This window comes from Protopterus annectens, chromosome 6.part0 (assembly GCF_019279795.1).
Source record: "Protopterus annectens isolate FY-2018-M chromosome 6.part0, PAN1.0, whole genome shotgun sequence".
Lineage (NCBI taxonomy): Eukaryota > Metazoa > Chordata > Ceratodontiformes > Protopteridae > Protopterus > Protopterus annectens.
Genome location: NC_056737.1, coordinates 1,124,816,691 through 1,124,831,690, shown reverse-complemented (window position 1 = coordinate 1,124,831,690; position 15,000 = coordinate 1,124,816,691). Strand labels below are relative to the sequence as shown.

General features: G+C 41.1%; 1 protein-coding gene across 1 annotated transcript in view; it reads right to left on the bottom strand.

The window, feature by feature from the left end:
- LY75 (lymphocyte antigen 75) overlaps window positions 1-15,000 on the bottom strand; it is a 3,856,564-nt gene that overhangs the window by 2,091,973 nt on the left and 1,749,591 nt on the right. The window lies entirely within an intron of this gene.

The following is a 15,000-nucleotide window of genomic DNA, read 5'->3' as shown; positions in this document are numbered from 1 at the left end:
ATTTACCAGCTATGCCCCCTCTGCCCAGACTATAACGTAGCTTCACTGCCACCAGCCAGCTACTCTCAAGCTCTTACCAGGGTACTCAATTACTCTTTAAAATGAATACTATACAAATGGTAATGTTTGCAAGCCAAGCAAAAAGACTTTCAGAAGCATGAAGCTACAGTGTCACCAAATAAATGCAATTCTCTCAAAGGTTAAACTATTTTCTAAAAGACCCTCACAATGAAAGGTACAGATATATTTAATAATAAATAATAAAACAGAAAACACAAACATACTGAATATCTATTTAGAATTTCAATTCACAGGAAATATGAAAACAATACAGAGGGAAAGATTCAGAGAGATACAGAAAAACAATATTTAACTAGTGTCACTATTTTTTAACTAACTGAAGAAGTACTATTCCCTAGTTAAGTTACTTACAAAAGCAAGGCAAGATGAAGTGGATGAATGGTCTTGTTGTCTGGTCCAAGACAGAGTGCTGAGTGTCACTATCATATCTCTCACTAATATCTAAAATAATTTCTGTGCTGGCTATAGCATAACATTACATCTGGTCACCTGATATTGTTGTTTCCACACTACTCCCCTCACTAGAAGGTGAACCAAAATCTAGCACAAATGTGTCACAATACACACCCAGAGCTTTGCTAAGGCATTTGGAGACTGTAAAACAATTCCAATACTTTCATCCTTCTTGTAGAAACTAACCAGCCATTCTTTGTCACCCCAGGGTAGCAATTAGTTCACCACTAAGGACAAAAAGAGCAGGATCCCAGAGTAGATACTGCAGTCAGGCTTGTGATATAAAATCTTTACGGCGTAAACAAAGTCATTTAATTTCATCCTAGCTTTCTTAAGGTAAGCTGGACCATGCTTAACCCATTCCCTTTTAGCACCTTCTGTTAACATGTATACATTTCAGCAGTTACCACAATACAGCCTGACATACATGTACATTTCTTTTCTGTCCCGCAGGACCCACTGTTAATACATTTTTAACCCAAGCAGCTTCACAAATACATTTTTAACATATGCATCTGTACAAATCAGTTTGGTATACAAATTACTTAAAATTCTTTACAAAACTCCAGCTAGCTATGCTGGCATACATTACACATGCACTGCCCTCCTCTCTCTGATATAGCTGGCACTACCTGATGTCCCCGTTCTGGGCCAGTAGTCAAGGAAGCTCAATCCTCACCACTGACACTGGTGAGGGACGTTCACTTGGAATAAAAATAGATGCATACAGTATTTTCAGATACAACTCCCTGCACCCAGCACAATTTTCTTTCAAAGCACACAGGGAACACACTCCAATCCTGGGGCTGGACTCTCTCTCCTCTCCAGGCCCCAAATAAGAATTCACGCTGACTACTAAAAAAGTTCTGTGTCCCTATTCCAAGTAGCTGACACATATACTCTTTGAAGTTTGATTTTCACACACACACACACACACACACACACACACACACACACACACACACACACACACACACACACACACACACCTGGGAAAGGCTGGCAAAGATTATCCACTCTACACCTTCTGCCCAGGCTATAAGGTAGTAATACTGCCACGAGCCAGCTACTTAAGGCTCTTAACACAGTATCCAATTATACTGTGTGAAATTAATACTAATACCAATGGCAATTTTGACCAAACAGCAAGACTTTCAGGAGTGGACACAGTGTCACAAATAAATATAAGTACTCTCAAAGGTTAAAATATTCTTTAAAAGATCACCAACAATAAAAGGTACATATATATTTAATAATAAAAAATAAAATAGAAAACATGAAAATACTGAATATCTATTTACAATAAACACCAGAATTTCAACTGACATGAAATATAAAAACCACACAGATGGAAAGATTCAGACAGATACAAAAAAAACAATATTTAACTAGCATGCTATGTTATGTCTGTATTCTGTACTGTTAATTTTACTGTGATAACCTGTAATATGTACTGTAAATAGGATTTATTTTGTTTGTTTTATTTTTCCTTAGTTGTTACTGTGTCAATTTCATTGTCCTATCTAGGAGCTTATCTCCCCGGGCCTCTACTGAAAATGGGCATGTATCCAGTTAGACTAGCCCGGTCAACAAATGTAAAATAAAATAAATAATAAAAATAGTCTCACTATATTTTCTAACTAACTGAAGTACTATTATTCCCTAGTTAAGTTACTACCAAAAGCAAGGCAAGATGAAATGGATGAGTGGTCCTGTTGTCAGGTCCAAGACACAGTCCTGGGTGTCACTGTCACATCTCTCACTAACATCTAACATAATTTCAGTGCTGGCTTTAGAATAATATCAGATCTGGTCACCTGATTCTGTGATTCCCACACTACTCTCCTGACTAGAAGCTGAACCACAATCTAGCACAGATGTGTCACAATGCACACCTAGTGCTTTGCCAAGGCATCTGAATACTGCAAAACCAGTCTAATACTTTCACCCTTCTTGTAGAGTCTAACAAGCCATTCTCTGGCACCCCAGGGTAGCAATTAGTTCACCACTAAGGTCAATTAGAGCAGGATCCCAGACCAGACATTGCATCACTGCTGCATTCAGGCCTGTGAGATAAAATATTTATGGCCTAAACAAAGTCATTTAATTTCAACCTATTTTTCTTAAGGTAAGCTGGGGTGAGCTTAACCCCTTCCCTTCCAGCATCCTCTGTTAACATATATACATTTCAGCAGTTACCGAAATACAACCTGACATATATGTATATTTCTTTCCTGTCCCGCAGGACCCACTGCTGATGCATTTTTAACCCAAACAGTTTTAAAAAACATTTCACCTGTATATATATCAGACTGTTATACAAATGACATAAAATTCTTTACAAACCTCTAGCTAGTTATGCTAGCAGATGTTACACATGCACTGCCCTACTCTCTCTCTGGTATAGCTGGCATTACCTCATATCATCACAACTTCATTTCAATTACATTGTATTTTATTAGAATACTTTTGTAATTCTTTTGATCAAACCAGACGGACATCTACTATCATATCACAGATGCATCTGCAAACTGTTTTCAGACGGTGTCCCGGGCTGCGTCCTACATGAACTCCAAGAAGAGCTAAACTCAAACATAAAACTACTGTTCAATCTCAGCCTTACTACAGGATATGTGCTCAAAGAGTGGCGTACAGCAACAGTGGTCCCTCTCCATAAAGGTGGTGCCTCAACGGATCCTGGAAACTATCGCCCCATAAGCCTGACTAGCTTGGTCTGCAAAGCTATGGAAAGGATCATCATGGACCTCATAAATAAAGATATTGGGGACCTACAGACACTGGATCCTACCCAGTTCGGCTTTGTTAAGGGCAGATCCTGCCTCTTAAACCTGGTTGATTTCTTTGAAACAGTCACCAAGGCCATTGACGAGGGAAGGTGGTCCACACAGCCTACCTGGACCTCGCAAAAGCCTTCGATACAATACCCCACTGGCATTATAGATAAGCTCACCAGCTTAAATATAAACCCCTATGTCACTAGATGGATTGCAAACTGGCTCAAGGACAGAACCCATATGGTTAGAATTGCTGGAGCCATGTCAGACTCCAAACCAGTTACAAGTGGTGTCCCACAAGGCTCAGTTCTGGGACCTCTCTTGTTCGGTATATATTTCGGAGGTACAGGCCAACACGGAAGGACTGTGGCTGACCAAGTTCGCAGATGACTGCAAACTGGGCGCCATAATCGACTCTCCAGCCGACACAAGCATCCTCCAAAAGGGCCTCATAGAAACAGACAACTGGTGCCAGAGCCATGGCCTCAAGCTAAATGCCAAAAGTGTATAGTCATCCCCTTTGGCAAAAACAAAGTGCCCACAAATTACCACATAGGTGGTAATCCATTAAGTACAGAAGAAGTAATTAGGGACCTGGGGACCCAAGTTGATAGCAATCTCTCATTTGACAACCACGTGGCCAAAGTGGTTAGAAAACGTTTTATATAGCCCACCTAATCATGAAGGGAATCACATCTAGATCAGGGGAGGTCATCGTGCCTCTTTACTCATCCCTCATCAGGCCCATAATTGAGTACAATGCCCTTTTGGGATGTACCTTACCAGACACCTGCAGCAACTGAAAAGACGCCAAAAGTACCTCACCAAGAGGACCAAAGGGCTCAAACAGATGCAATATGCTGTCCGGTTAAAGAAACTCCAGCTCTACTCAGTGGCATACCGCCTGTTCAGAGGCGATCTGTGCCTGACGTATAAAGCCATGTCCAACCCGGAATTAATGGACATGCTGCACCTCAGAAAATCCAAATCCCATCGAGCTACGCGCTCAAGAGACTTGAACCTCAGCACTGAAATAACTAGGACATGTTGGAGGGACAGATTCATAACCCAGAGGCTCCCTTCACTCTGGAATAAAATCCCAGTCCAGGTTAGGCAGAGTCCCTCATTGACTCTCTTCAAGAGGAATCTTGATGAGTGGATGGGAGATCATAGGTTTACCCCGGGTATCACTTCTGTGTCACTGTTAGACAGAGGCACAGTATACTAACCTCGAAAAAGGGCATAGCAAAATAAATGTAAAATGGGTGGCGAAAGCCAAACACATTCTGGCTAGGCTTATAAATGCCCTAGGGCAGATAGCCTAGTATGAACCTATGAACCTATGAACATATTCTTACTAACTGAGCAACTCATATTAAACCATGTCCACAATACAGAAATGCTGTCTCAGCATCACAATGAGCTATCACTGTTTGTAAGGAGGGTTTTCAGCTTGCTTTATTTATAGAACAGTAATACCTGACCACTCTTCAGCATTGGTGAAGTCACTATTGACTATGCCACAACTTAATAACCAAAACAAATGGTGTCAAGGCAGAGTACTGTGGTAAAACAAAATAAAGGAGCCCAAATAAAATCCAAAAATATTTTATTTACTCATTAAGTGCTCACTTTCTTTTTTCATAGGACTTCATCAGAACAAAAATTTATTTCCTACACCACAAACTTAAATAGTACCATGGAATTAACACAAGTTATTACTTCCTAATTGTGTCAATAAAACCTTTAAAGAACCAGTACATTACATAACAAATAAACCATAAAACATCAAAAATAAAGATGATTACAATACAAAGAATTAAAATAGGCATCAATATCAAAAGTTGAAAGTTAAACGTTGAAAAACATTTTTGAAGCTTTAAAACTAAAATGTATCAACATAATTAACATGTTATTCAAAAGAAATAAAGCCTTAAAAGACTTAGTTCCACTGATCTACCAAAAATGTGTATTTGTTTGATAAGAATAAAAATAAACGTACATTTAATACACTCAGGAGTCGAAAAAAAGTTCGCTTGTTACAACAATTTTGATGCTTTTTTTTTTTAAATGGGCTTTACAGAAATGTAATCGTGTCCTGGGTAAGTAAAGACATTGAGCCTAAATTGCCACACACCAATTCTTTATAATACAAATAGTTCTCCCATTCTCCACCTCTGGGATCCTTGTCCACCTGCTCCAAGATACAAAATAAAAACTCATCATGGGAATCTTTAAACTGTGAATGCTTAAACAAAGCATTGTTAGGGTTCTTTGTTTTTATACTATAATTATGCTCATAAATTCTCTTTTGCAAACTTCTTTCAGTCTTTCCAACATAAAAACTTTCACACTTTTTACAAATTGCAAAGTAAATAATCCCTTTGCTGCAGCAGTTTCCTTTCTTTAACCAAACGTTACTTTGGGCTGCATTTTCTAATATAATATGATCTTTGTGATATATAAAATGACACTGACAGCAATTCCCACATTTTTAGTACCACCACCTTTTTTTTACTAATCGTATTGTAAGGGGTTCCTTCATATATAATCAAACAAGAAGCACTGTTTCGAGGAGAAACCAAGCACCGGACAGCTCTTGGGTAAAACCAATGGATTTATTAAAACAAAAACACAGGGGTTCCTTCATATATACTTTTAAGTTGCGACCCATCTTATGCACAAACTTGGGTTCCATTTCTACAACTCCAACCAAGTCAGAACTGAATCTTGGCATATTCCAATTTTTTCTGATAATGTTCTTAACACTTCATGCAGCATGGTTAAATTCAACAACCACAGCTTTATTAAAGTTTTTGTCTGAGTGAGCAGGTTCAGACTTAACAGTATCATCTACTACTTTGACCAATGGCTTATATTTATTCCCCCGTACTGCAGTAACCTTTTGACATATGCTAGCCACAAGCTCCTTTGGGTAGCCTCTTTCAGTAAACAAACCTGAAATAAATCTTATTTCTTCCACAAAATCATCATAGTGGGAAGTCATTCTCGCCACCCTTACAGATTGTCCCTTTAATAAACTCCTTTTCTGTTTAAAGGGGTATGCGCTGTTAAAGGGCAAATATGAGTTACTGAAAGTATTTTCTATGAATTCTAGTCCTAAACTTCCTCTCAAAAATTTCTATATTAGTGTCCACTTAAAACTTGCTGTAACTGTGTGTAAATTTCAAAAATATGGTGGTGTCATGAAGGTAATTCAAGAATTCTCCAATCATCATCTCTGGTCTATCCCATAAAATAAAGATGTCAACCAGGAATCTAATGTATAACTTAATATACTCCCAAAAAGGTGAAGAAATAATGCGTTTCCTTTCCCAACTTAACAACACCAGATTCACATACAAGGGGGGCACAGGCAGCACCCATAGCAACGCCCTGTTTTCTGCTGAAATGTTTCCCCCTCAAAAAATATAAAATTGCTCTCTAAAACCATGCTTATGAGCTCAATGTAAAGATTCATATCTTGACCTTTCATAAGATCAAAACTAGCAACACTGTCACTAAAATAATCTAAACCTTCTTCCAGAGGAATGGAAGAAAAAAGGTCAACTACATCTATGGTTAGAAACCCGATGTTAGAGATGATTAAGTCACTGGTCAACCTTCCCAAAAATTTCCAGGAGTCCCTAACCATATATGTTTTAATGTTCAGAGTACATTTCACAGAAGGATCCAAAAATACAGCTATGGGATGTGTTTTTGATCTACTGGCTGCTACAATTTGCCTGCATGGTGGACTTAAAATAATTTCGTGGATCTTAGGAATCCCAAATTTCATAAGGACTCTGGGCTTATCAACCTTTAGAAAATTATAAGTTTTGGTGGGAATTCTCCCCTCTATATGCAAATCTTCCAAAATTAAATCAAATTTGCAAGAGGCGAGAGATCAAGGAATATTTAGTAGTGTCTAGTAATATTTGGAACATAGCACTTGAGTAGCCTATTTTGTCAACTATAACTGTACTCCCTTCCCTTGTCAAGTTTCATAATTTTTATATTCGAACTATGAGTCAATTCGTCTAAGATAGTTTTCTCAGCAAGAGTTAAGAAAGTTTATATAATTCTGCCACACATGCAGACTCTGCCTTGCCACAATTGGTTTTGGTTTTCTAGTATTAACCGCTACACAACGAAAACACAAAACAATGTTTAACAAAACAAAAAAGCAGAAAATGTTGTAGAAAGAAACTGAGAAGGGACCACAACCTCAAATTTGATGGGCACTTTCTTTCCTTTATTTTGAATTGGAACTTCCTCAGATACCTCACCACTAACAATTTTACATTTAAAAAGAAGAATTAACCAATCTAAGCCATTGAAAATCAATTAAATAATCCACTTATTATGATTAAAACTTGAGTCATGTGACACAAATTACTGTCTAAATACCAAATACTCTAACATTATTGTTCATTATAACATTAATTTGTTGAAAAACATTATACCATCATTAAGTTATAGGAGAACCTTGTATTTTTATGTGAAAAAAACATCACAACACTGTATAAAAAAATCTCACATTATTGTAAAAAAAAAAAAAATTCTCACAATATTGTGAAAGACAGGAAACCAGCTAACATGATTATTTTCCAGCCGTATTGCACCACACTGTGATGCTTAAAAATAGAAGTTATGTACTCACCATAACGTTCCATGTGAGTTGTTCTTCTCGCCTTCATTCTTACAAATGGGTTCGGAGCCGATCCCTCGGCTCTGAGTCAGCCGCTTTTACAAGCTTGAGGTTTTCGAGTAGCTCGAGACCAAGTCCCTATCCCATGATGCTTTCTGCCTCACCTCAGATCTAGTTTGCTAATCCCAATATATACAACATAAGTGACATGAGTGTAACTCCAGCCGGAGTAAGAAACCCCATACAAAGACCAACCAGACCTCAAATCTCTTACTCGTTCTTCGAGAAGCCTGTAGGTGGGAGGAAATGTAAGAATGAAGGCGAGATGAACAACTCACATGGAACGTTATGGCGAGTACATAACTTCTACATGTGAAGTTGTTTAATCTCGCCATTCATTGTTACATATGAGTAGTGTCCCAAGCACCATTTATCCTTGGTGGCTCACGGGAGTATATTCTTGAGGACAGTGGAACTAAAGGAAGCACTGTCCCTGGAGGCCTTATCTACTTTATAATGCGTAATGAAGGTATGTGGTTTTGACCAAGTGGCAGCTGCATATATTGTATCGAACAACAGTCTAGCCATGTAAGCTGAAGAGGTAGAAACAGCCCTTGTGGAGTGCGCCTTCACTTTATGTTTAAGCGGTTGATTCACGGAAGAATATGTGAATTTTATACAATTTGTTAACCATTTAGAAAGGGTGACTTTAGACACAGGCTGCCCTTTCTTGGTATCTGAATGAGAGACAAAAAGTTGTTCTGATTTTCTAAATTCTTTGGTTCTATCCAAATAAAATCTGAGTTGTATGTGTACCTCAAGCTTATGCAACATATACTGCAACTTGTTGGAGTGGTTATCGAAGAACATTGGAAGTTCAACTGTTTGATTCAAATTAGCCTCTGAACAAACCTTTGGAAGGAAGGATGGATTAGTCCAGAAAATGGTTTTCCAAGACAGGAATTTTAGTTGGCAGGAAGATGCAGGCTCAAATGGAGGAAGAATAATCCTAGATAGAACAAAATTTAGGTTCCAGGGAGTGAAAGGATGTCTAACTGGTGGTCTAAGATGTATGGTTCCTTTTAAGAAGGCTCTACATAACCTATGAGACATGAGAGTCGAGCCTTCCAATTTGAGGTGAAAATTTGAAATTGCAGCCAACTGAACACATATGGTAGCTGCCACACCTTCATTAAAAAGTTTAGTCAAGAACTCTAATATGCTAGCAACTGAGGCAATGTACGGGTCAATATTATTTTGGGAAGCCCTCAAAGCGAACCCCTTCCACTTGCTGAAGTATAATTTTCTGGTCAAAGCCTTATGTGACGATACAAGGATATGCTGTACTTGCGAGGAAAGATTGTGGGACCTGGCTATGTTGGAAATTGGAGCAGCCAAGCTGTCAATTTGAGGGAGTGAAGTGAAGGATGAAGAGCCCCTAATGAATGTGTTAGCAGATCTGGAACTGGGTCCAGAATCCAATGTTCTTCTAGTTGGCAGAGTCGAAGGAAAGGGAACCAAATCTGTTGAGGCCAATAAGGGGCTATCAGAATTACAGTCCTTCCCAAGGCTTTGGCTTTCTGCAGAAATTTTGGAATCAGGGGAAAGGGTGGAAATGCATATAGAAGTCCCAGGGGCCAAACGTGGAAGAGAGAATCCCTTGGGTTTTCCTCTGGTGAGGGATTCAGGGCAAATTAGCTTCTGCATTTGGCATTCATGGGGGATGAAAACTGGTCGCAGCAAGGCTGGCCCCATCTGCGGAAAATCCTTTCTGCTACCTCGCTTTTGAGGGGCCACTCGTGCGGCATCAGAATAGCTCTGCTTAGTTTGTCCGCTATCACATTGGATTTCCCCAGGATGTGTGTCACTATCAGAAAGCGCCCAGAGGATACAGCCCACTGCCAGACTCTTAGGGCCTCTCGACATAGGGGGTAAGACTTTGTTCCCCCTTGCTTAATGATATACCAGACTACTGACATGTTGTCAGTCTGAATCGCAATCGTTCCCAAAGGAAGAGTCTTGGAAGTACTGCAATACCAAAAGTACTGCTCTCATCTCCAGGACATTGATGTGCAAATGTGACTGTCTCTGACCAGGTGCCTTGGGCTGTTCTTCCCTGAAAAGGCCCCACCCTACCAGAGAAGCGTCTGTGGTCACTGTGGCTGATGGCCGGGGAAGAACAAATGGGCAACCTACTGTTACATGGTGGCTGGTCAACCACCATTGTAGATCCTTCTTGCATGAATCTGTAATGATTATCAAGAATGACATCAGAAGTTGTTGGTAAGACCATTGGCTGAAGAGTAACCAATGAAGTATTCTCATGTGCATGTGTTCTAGAGGAACTGTTATGAGAGTTGTTGCGATAGTACCTAGCAATTTTAAAACGTGAGAGGCTGGTACTTTGTTTTGTGTCAGAATGTCTGATGCCTGTTGCCGAAGCATGACTGTTCTTTCCAGGGGCAGTTTTACCATGTTCGTGGCGTCTAAATCTGCTCCAGTAAAGGAAATATGCTGCAATGGTGACAACGCAGACTTGTCGAAATTTATAGTAATTCCTAACAGGGAACACAGTTTTAGGGTGAGGTCCCTGGATTGAACTAGTTGATGCCTGGTGGTGGTGGTGGTGAGGAGCCAGTCATCCAGGCACGGAAACACTCAGAATCCTAGACGCCTCAGGTGAGCCATAACCACTGCCATGCATTTGGTAAACACTCTGGGGGCTGTTGTGAGATCAAAAGGCAGTGCTCGGAACTGATAATGACTGGCTCCCAGCTGGAAATGCAGGTGATCTCTGGATGGTCTGGCCATTTTGTTATGATAGTACGCATCCTTAAGATCTATAGAGCACATCCAATTGTCTGTTCCTAGAAACGGAAGAATCAACTGAAGAGTGACCATCCGGAACTTCTCTTTCTTTACAAAAGTGTTGAGTTTGCTGAGGTCCAAGATGGGCCTCCAGTCCCCTGTTTTCTTTGGAACTAAAAAGAATCTTGAGTAGGTTCCGGATCCTATCTAGTCTGCTGGGACTGGCTGGATACTTTCTAGCAACCTTTGAATCTCAATGGTTGCTTGATCCCTGAGACTGGGTGGAACGTCTGGGATTTTCTTTCGTATGGAGGGTGGTTCTTTGAAAGGAATGACATATCCTATAAATCCGATAAATGGAAATTATCCAGTTGGACTAGCCCGGTCAACAAATGTAAAATAAAATAAAAATAAATAATGCTTTGTACCCAAGAGTCTTTTGTAATTTTAGCCAGGCATCTGGATACAAAGACAAGCAACCCCCGACTGCCTCCAGCGTAGGACAGTTGGGCCTCCTTTCGGGAGTGCTGGTAGGGCTTGCCAAAGAACTGATCCCTGTCGCCCTGGTTTTGCAGACCCCCTCTGCCACCTGGGAGGCATCTTCCATTATTACCCTCTCCTCTGCCCCTGGAGGGGGGTTCACTGCATGTGTTCTGAAAGCCTCCTTGGGACTTGCAGAACCACATTTTTCCTCCCTTTTGCCCTATGGGGTAAGGTCTAGTAGGGGTGGAAAAACGGACTCCTACGGCAGACAGAGTCTTTCCATCTTGTTCACATCTAGTGAGGGTCTCCTTGACTTTAGGCCAGAAAAGGGATGAGCCATCAAATGGGGTATTAATAAAGGAAGACTTTCTAGGCTTCCGCAAAGGAGCATAAGCGCATCCAGGAACATCTCTGAAGAGCTATTGCTGAACCCTCTGCCTGACTTGTGCCATCAGCTGATAAGAAATGAGACGCATGGACGAGTTAACTATAGAATTAAGGGTATTGAGCTGGGATGTCACCTTATCAGGAACGCCCTCAGCTGCAGTACTCTGTAGAGTATCTCCAGGCTCTTTAAGGAGATCTCTCTGAAGTCTGGTAAAGTGTGTAAAATAGTTGAACAATCGCATAGCAAAAGTCGCTGAACTAAAAATGCGTTTCCCATACCTGTCCATAATCCTGGAATCTCTATTAGGAGGTTGGACGGTAGAAGAGGTTTCAGACATCTCTTTCTTGGTGGCCGCCGCCACCACCATGGCATCGACTGGCACTCCATTGGTAAGAAACATTTTGTCCTGTGGAGAGGTAATAAACTTGTTGGGCCTCCGAGGGACAGGTTCCACAGTATCAGGAGACTCCCACACCTTTCAAGCAACTAATTACATTAATTCATCGAAGGATGGAGTCACCCAGGAGGTGGAGGGTTGAGACCCAAAGGCATGCAGAAGCATCGATTCATCATCAGTAGGGTTAACAGACTGCCAGCCACGCCTCTGTCTTAGAATCTCAAGGATATCAGCAAAAGAGATATCCTCTGAGGGGGACCTTGGGGACCCTTCTGACTCCTCTAAGTCACTGTCTGATGTGACAGACTCCTGCAGGGAGTCTAAATGCCTCCTCTTGCAAAGCGTCTTTCTGGGAACCTCATCAGTGGGAGCTTCTGGTGAGGTCTCAGTAGAACATGGGTCACCCATTGGGGCTACCTGAGGCTCTGGGTCTCTAGGCTTTAAGGGAATCTGTGATGCAGAGGTACAACGCAGCACTTTCGGGGATGAGAAAGTAGGCCTTGATGAAGTGGGTGTCTTCGAAGACATAACTCTCCTCATGGCATTGAAAGCCCCACTGCTCCGATGCGAGGAAGCAGCCAGTTCAGAAGATGATGTCAACTTCCCCGGCACTGAAACAGTGGGCTCCGAACCAGAGGAAGGATCCAAGCTCATCTGTGCTGAAGCTCCGAGTGAAAGGGTCGGAACCGACCCATTGGTTCGGCTCTCCCCCGCGAAGCCGAACGGAGAGTGTTGGCTCCCAGACTCCTCGAAAGGCATCGAAGTAGCCCGAGTCGACGGAGCCAATGTCACTGGAACAGGCCTCAGCTCCAAGGGTTCCATGATCATCAGTTCTACCCCCTCTGGCTCCAGAGGCCCTGCTCTGTTCGGAGAAGGAGCAGACACAGTAGGCAAGGACATCTTCAGCTCAGAGACCGGTTGGGCCGGAGCCGACAACAATTTGGCTAATGCCAGGTTGTGGAGAAGCCTCTGCACCACTCGGTCTACATCCACATCGGAGAGGCTCCTCGAAGAATGAGTCGAAGGGATGGATGAAGCCACCGATTGTAAAATTGATTTCAAAACTTCAGAGACTGGCTCCGAAAAACTTACTCGGTTCTGAGGACTGTGGAACCAGCGACCGCACTTTCTCAGCCAATTTCGGAGCAGAAGACTTCGGCTCCGAAGAAGCTTTCAAAGACTTAGATCCCTTGGAAGATTTGGAAGTCTGGTCAGCCTTATCAAGAGATTCCTGAAATTCAGGTTTCAACAAACGTCTATCCACTAGCTTTCTCCTGTGTTCTAACAAGATCCTGCTGCTGAACGAATGACAAATGGAACAGTCCTCCTGAAGATGGACTGTACCCAGACAGTATACACAACTCACATGTAAATCAGTAATGGACATTTTTTGTCTGCACTTAGGGCATTTCTTAACCCCTGACTTCTGTCTCTTTTCTCCTTCTGATCAGCCATAATGCAAATATTAAAAAAAAAATAAATAAATAAATAAAACTACCTAAACTAAACACACACACACACATACACACACACACACACACACACACACACACAGACACACACACACACACACACACACACACACACACACACACACACACACACACACAGACACACACACAGGCTAGACCAACAGCACCCGTTATGAGAATTAACAGTTAAATAGTTAACTACAATAACAATAGACACTATAAAAGTTAACGGGCTAGGAAGTAACTGAAACATGGCCAATGAAAGGCTTAAGAGCAGCCGCTCTATAAATAAATCTTTCTCTCTGAAACAAGAACCAAAAACCTAAGTAATTAGTCTATAAAGACTAGCAAAACACACACGCTCCTATAATATTCTATGAACAATATACTGGTTAAATAAATTAAAGATGCAAATACTGACCCGAGCTCCACTCTCAACCACCGATCTGCTGCAGCGATAAACTAGATCTGAGGTGAGGCAGAGAGCATCATGGGATAGGGACTTGACCTCAAACTACTCAAAAACCTCGAGCTTGTGAAAGTGGCCGACTCGGAGCCGAGGGATTGGCTCCGAACCCATTTGTAAGAATGAACGGCGAGATTGAACAACTTCACATGAACCATGTTAAGTTACTAAAATGGGCTGCATGGGAAAGAAAACTTCAACAATGGGTTTTTAATCTAAAACTACCTGTACAAATAAAAAACACATATATAGAAATTTTTAAACATAAAAGATTAAGAAGGAATGCAGTATAGAATGTTAACCTTTGTCAATTAATTGTATCTGCTCTCAATGATACAACACTCGCTACGGAGATACGGTCATTAAGACCCGGTACTGTGTAGCATTTAATAAAACCTACAAAAACATTTCACTATATTATAAATTTGTTTGTGTCTTTCAGCTTTTCCCGGTTAGGGGTCACCACAGTGGAACTCCGGTCTGCTAATGACTGGTAGTTGATTTTTACGTGCCGAGTTACCAGCCCTGACGCACAACCTTCAACGAAGGTATGCCCATTCACGCATGTCTCCATGCAGAAGACGCTCTAGCTGAGAATCGAACCGGACAGCGTCTTACTGTGAGGTGACAACGCTACTGCAGCACCACCACCACGGATCTAATATCACCAATTTCCCCCTCTCTCATTACGATTTATCTTTTCTAACACATAAAAAATAAATTTATTGAAATTTTCACAAGAGCTACTAAGTCCATAAAGTGCATTAGAAACATCCTTCTTCTTGTTGGAGTATATGTGTTGGTAAATTCTTTGCCTTAACTGTTTTTCCATCTTACCTATATAAAAAGCTGGACAGGATAAACAACTCGCAACACATACTCTGTCATTGGTGTTGCAATTAAAATTTCCTAAAACTGAATAAGCACTCTTGCTTGTTTTTGTTTTACTATGTCACAACTAACTTGAGCCAAGTTCTGTTTTACTACTGAATGCCAGGTTCTCTTC